This window comes from Priapulus caudatus, unplaced genomic scaffold (genome assembly GCF_000485595.1).
Source record: "Priapulus caudatus unplaced genomic scaffold, Priapulus_caudatus-5.0.1 Scaffold30, whole genome shotgun sequence".
NCBI lineage: Eukaryota > Metazoa > Priapulida > Priapulimorpha > Priapulimorphida > Priapulidae > Priapulus > Priapulus caudatus.
The window spans coordinates 350362-356361 of NW_014577091.1; the positions used below are offsets into that span (position 1 = coordinate 350362).

The following is a 6000-nucleotide window of genomic DNA, read 5'->3' on the forward strand; positions in this document are numbered from 1 at the left end:
ATTCCAGCACAAATGTCACAATGAAAGTAATGTGGCATATTAAAAAAGTAAACGCGATAGCTGCTAATTAATTATTATTTTTTCAATGTGGTAAATTTAAGGATAATTTTTATTTGTAGGATAAAATTTTGTAATAGCTGAAAATTGTTATAGAAACCACTGCCTGGCAGCGGTAATGCGTCAAGTACGCCCCCCCCCCCACCACCACCACACTCACGCTACCGCACCACGTACGGTCCACTGATCTCTAACTTTAGTTAGTATTATCTATTATAGCAGGCCCGTAGCCAGCTTTCTATTGGGGGGGGGTGTCGTTTTTCAATGTTGGCAATTTGCTGCGCAGGGGCGTGTACAGGATTTGTACAGGGGGTCTAACCGTGACCCATAGTTGCGAGCACGCGAAGGGGGGTCTGGGGCCCTCCCCGCATAAATTTTTAAAATTACACCCCTCAGATGCGTTTCTGCGCGAGCAACGGGGGGTCTGGACTCCCTGGACCCCCCCTGTACACGCCCCTGCTCGGGCGCGAAGCGACCAGGCGATCCCTCGACCGAAGCCGAGCGACCGAGCGGGGGGAGGGTGTGGGAGGGGGGTGTTCACTGTTCACCCTCCCGCACGATGGAGATTTTGCAATTATTACACTAAAATGGAGCGACCTGAGGTAAAATTCTTGCACATTTAAAAAAAATAATATTTTTGCTTGGGGAGGGGCTCGGGGGGGGGTTCGTTCGAACCCCCCCGACCCGCCCCCCCCCGGCTACGGGCCTGTTATAGTATTAATATAAAGTTACAGTATATACTAACTTTAGCTTTACTTGTACTGCTACTAGACAGAACGGTAGGGTCAGCACTATCTAATGCTTATGTTCTGAACTTCTGAACCTAACCAATGTATGATAGGGTTGAGTATAAACAGAGGTCCAAGTGGGAATCCAAGAAAGGGATCACTTGTGATAATGGTCCATCGCCGTTTTTTCGGCGGTGCGCAAAACAGGAAAAAAATGTGTCGGGCTGCAACATGTGTTGTCGCGGCGCATCACCATTTTTTATAAAGTATATACATGTAAATATAAAACAACAAATTTATTGTGAAACAAACGGTTTGACATTTGTGGCCCTTTATTGTTCGCTGGAATAAAAGTACACATCAACAACTCACCAGCAAATTTAGTAATTTACTGTTGTAAATTTTAAAATATGGCTGAAAAATGTTACGCGATCGAGACTTTCTGGATTCTTAACGGGGCACCGGACCAGCATGAAGCTTGCAACCGGGACGATCCCGGTGAGACCGGGACAACTTGGGACGTCTGGTATAAATACCAATCGCAATAAGCATCCACGCACGCACGCGCGTGCGCACGCACGCACGCACGCACACACAAACGCACACACAAACGCACAACACACACACACACACACACACACACACACACACAGCACACACACACACACAGCACACCACACACACACACACACTCCACACAGACACACCAGACACCACACACCACACACACACACACACACACTCCAAACGCGTGTTAGCAAACAAAGTAGAAAATTAACATAGCAAATGACCCATATATCTGCATATAAAGCATTACCGGGTATTACTACTGTATTACATGCAGTGGCGTACGCAGGGGGGGGGGGTGTTTGGGGTGTTAAACACCCCCCTTGCCTCTGTCCCAAACAAACATTTAAAAAAAGAAGAGGAGAAGAAAAGGGAAGAGAGAGAGAGAGAAGAAAGAGAGAGAGAGAGAGAGAGAAAGTGTGTGTGTGTGTGTGTGTGGGAGAGAGGAGGGAGAGAAAGACGGAAAAAGAGAGGGAGAGAAAACAGAAGGGCCCTATTATCCTTTATTAAGTTTAGTATTTGTAACACCGGTCCCCTCCCGAGCTGTAAGAACAAGGTAGCCTATAACGCAGGGTAAGGAGTGTGTACAGAAATGAGATAGAGAACCCAAAATCGATCTGCTGCATGTTTCGCGAATCGCGATTTCGTACTATGAGTATCTTCGCTCTCTACTGTAATCCATATTGTGTAATCAGGAATTGTGTAATTGTGTGCTCGTGGTGGCAACTACATGACAACTCATTATGATTTTAATGAAACAACAACAAGTAAAATATGATATAATACAGAAAAATGTGCAAGGAACATGCGGTATTTTTAGGCGTTATTTTTATTTTTCTTCAAACTCGAGGGTACACCATCCCCCCCCTCAGCACCCCGCGTCCCCGCTCGCGAGTCACTAACACGGGCGTAAGATCCCGGGGGGACGGGGGAATGCATCCCCCTGCTCTTTGAAGGAGGGGATGGCCTGTACAATATATCCCCCACCTGAAATTCAAAAAAAGAGAGAAAAAAAGAAAGAAGGAAGAAGAAGAGGTAAGAGGATCCCGAATTACCAGACAGGTTATCAGCGTGGTTTTAGGTGCTACAGTTCAATGAGGTGCCACACAGTCGGAGATTCGTTAGATTCAGAATTGGATTGCACGCGCAACACATATTATGTCATGGAACTGTGTTGTGTTACATCGTGAGATTTCAGAAATTTCACCATTGGTTACTGCATCTACTCTAGCTATCAACGCAGCTTTTTAATAATAGCTAGTGAGGCCTATGCACGTTTGTTCGACTGTCAACGTGCATAGGCAAGACTTGTAATGTACGTAGTATGGAATAATACGTTGATTCACTAAACAAACTCACACAGCACAAAACACACACACCTCTCTCTGCTCTCTCTCACGCACGCACACACACCCGCAGCAGCAACGCACGCACACACACACACACAACAACACACCGGCACAGCACAATACACGCACAGCTCTCTGTCTCTCACACACACACACGCCGCGCGCGCACCCACACCTCTCTGTTTCTCTCGTCTCTCTCTTCTCTCTTTCTCTCTCTCTCTCTCTCTCTTCTCTCTCTCTCTCTTCTCTCTCTCTCTCTCGCTCGCGCTGCTTCTCTCTCTCGTCTCGCGCTCCTCCTCTCTTTCTCTCTTCTCTTTCTTTCTCTCTTCTCCATCATCCCTCCTCCCTCCTCCCTCCCCCTCTCCCCCCTCTCTCTCTCTCTCTCTCTCTCTTCTCTCTGTCGCATACACAAACAAACAACGCACACCCCTTCTCTCTCTCTCTCACAACACAACCGCGCACGCACTGCACCTCTCTCTCTCTCTCTTCTGACACATACACACCCTACGCAAGGTTTACGTAAATTTTAGCTTGATTAATCGCACCTAAAACAACCTCGTTGCGTACGCGAAATCGTACGCAAATTTACTAAATAACTGGCGTTTGATAAAATCGCACTAAGCAACGTCAATTGCGTAGCACACAAGATTTACGCAAAATATTTGCGTCGCAGCTTGATGAATCATGAAATCTACCCCTGGGACCCACCCGTCAGTGCAAGCGCACACAGTATCAGAGTCTACAGTTTCCAGGGGCGTGTACAGGGGGGGTCCAGGGGTCGGACCCCTACATGCTCGCGCAGAAAACGCATCTGAGGGGTGCTAATTTCAAAAAATCTCTGGGGGAGAGCGCCCCAGACCACCCCTTCGCGTGCTCCTAACACCCCCCTTTCGAAAATCCTGCGTACGCCAGTGACTGCATGTGCCATATTTCATATCCTTTGGTGGTATACGTACGCCTTAGCTGTAGTGTACACCAACAGGCGCGCCACTCACAGATGCCCCAAATGTCGCAAGCATACTCGTGGATATTGGAAACGGTATATTCGATCTATTTATCCGGACTTTGTACAATTTCATAAACATGCTGTCACTCTTTTCGTTTTCTGAAAATATATGATTCAACACCTCTCTATGATTATACCGCATCATACCTGTTGTCCATTCGTCCTTTCTTCATTCAACAAATACCAATTGATATACGTCTAATTAACGTTATCTGTCGCTATTTACACGCACTGACGGTAACATTAAATCCTTTGCTCCTAATTTGCCCTCCAATGGACTGCCGCTATAGGTCCATTACATCAGGAGTAGATAATAGGGATCCCTATCAGGGGCGTAGCCAGGATTTTCAAAATTGTAGGCACGACTATCTGAGCGGAGCGCCACCATCGGGTTGGCGCGGAGCGTACAAGAAATTTTTGGTTTTACAAACCCCCAGATGGCCGGAAACAGCCCTTCCCGAGTGTTCGATATCATTCTGGTTCCCTGGCCTCTTGCTAACTTGAGACACCTCATTCAATATCACTTTAAACCAAAAACACAAACGAGTTAAAATAGTGTTAGCGAACGAGTTAAAATGTTAAAAAAAGACAAGATCGGATCCTAGTCTTTTTCGGCGGGTAGAGTGTTGAATGAAACGGCACGCGATAGAAATGGCAGCCTAGTATGACAGAAGAATAGGTCACCTAATATAGCCATATTTCTGCTACGTTCATTTCAATCGTTTTTCCTGCCTAGACTCTTAAACTCGTCCACAAGCTTATGGATTTGAATTATGGGTGTTTTTTAAAAAAAAGTTAACTTGGCCAAAAGTGTAGGCCCGGGCCTACAGTGCTACATACTGGCTACGCCCCTGCCTATTATCTACTCCTGATTACATCAATCCAACACCCGTCCATTGGACGTGTCCTTTGCTAGTATCTTTGCCTAGTATCTTTGCAAGTATCGGAATATGATACCAGACTCCAGTCTTCCTTTACCTAGCGCGTTCCTAGTGATGATTGTGCAGTGAGTTTCACAGGCCAATACGTACCTCAGATTCAAACCCGATTACTCATGCGGCTGAAGTAAATCAAGGCATAACGCGTATTCTAGCTGAGATCGTATATATAGTGACCGTGACTATCCGTGTGGAGTTTAACTCTACCCCTCGCTCCCGTTACAGGACACACATATGATCAAGAGTGCATAATAGAGATCTCTATTATGCACTCTTGATATGATTCACGTTGGGCGGGAAGAAGGAGGGCAACAGCGCTGCTAGAAGTATAGTGGCGGATTCAAGAGGGGGGGTTCGCAACAGCAGCGCCTCCCTATGTTTGCCCCCCCCACCCCTATTCCCAACGCGAAGCGTGCGCACCGGCCGCTATCACAAATCTGCACCTCTATAAATTGAAATCCTGTTACGGCGTGCCCCCCCCCCGCTATCTTGAAAATTACCAAAGATAAAGCTGGGTTTACATTATCGAACTTATACTGTTGAGAAGTGATGAACCTTGTCAACTATCGACCGAAAATCGGTAGTTGTAAACAGCAAAATTTGAGGCGGGCGCAGTCAACCAGTGATGCAACTATAGTGCCATTTTCTCACTTTTGGTAATGCGTTGATGCACGTTTTTGCCGCACAACGGCACTCTGTATACAAGGCAGGAGGTGTGTCCCTCCACCTGAGAGATTTCTAGTCGATATCTCGGAGACATCACGCCTATCCGCGCCACCTTGGCGCCAAATGTAAAAATTACGGTGTGCGAAAAAAATGCCGTATCCGCGTCGCCCCGCGCGCACACGGCTCGGTTGCAATATGTTGAACGTTTGCGAAGCTCGCGCTCGATAACGTATAAAAACATCGAACTCGATAGATAAGGTTGATAGAACATTAAAAAGTTAGCCAACTCAATCGCCTTTTCCCATAGTTAGTTCATTTTTAGGCTTACATTGACTACGTCACGACATTCCTACAATGGTGTATATTTGTAAACAAAATTATTGCAATTGTTTACCATTAATGGCAGGGATACGTAAGTACTGAACAGGACTAGAAATGTATCCTCAATTCTAACGCTGAGTAAGAATTGTTTCTCCAAGTAAGTTAATAATACCAAAAAACGCTGGGCGATTTGGATATTATCGATAATATGCAATACATATGTTGAATCACGTGCGTGTTTGTTCACGATAGAATGAAATCTATAAAAATAGTGTAGTAATATATATGCAAGCATATTTAACCAATAAAAGTGAACAGAATGCACTTACATCTGTGAAAACAATGACACAGTTTTTTTTCGTTTTACG

General features: G+C 45.7%; 1 protein-coding gene across 2 annotated transcripts in view; it reads right to left on the bottom strand.

Annotated features, from left to right (window-relative positions):
• Positions 1–6000, bottom strand: part of LOC106816021 (non-POU domain-containing octamer-binding protein-like) — a 32239-nt gene that overhangs the window by 15122 nt on the left and 11117 nt on the right. The gene's annotated exons all lie outside the window — the stretch shown is intronic.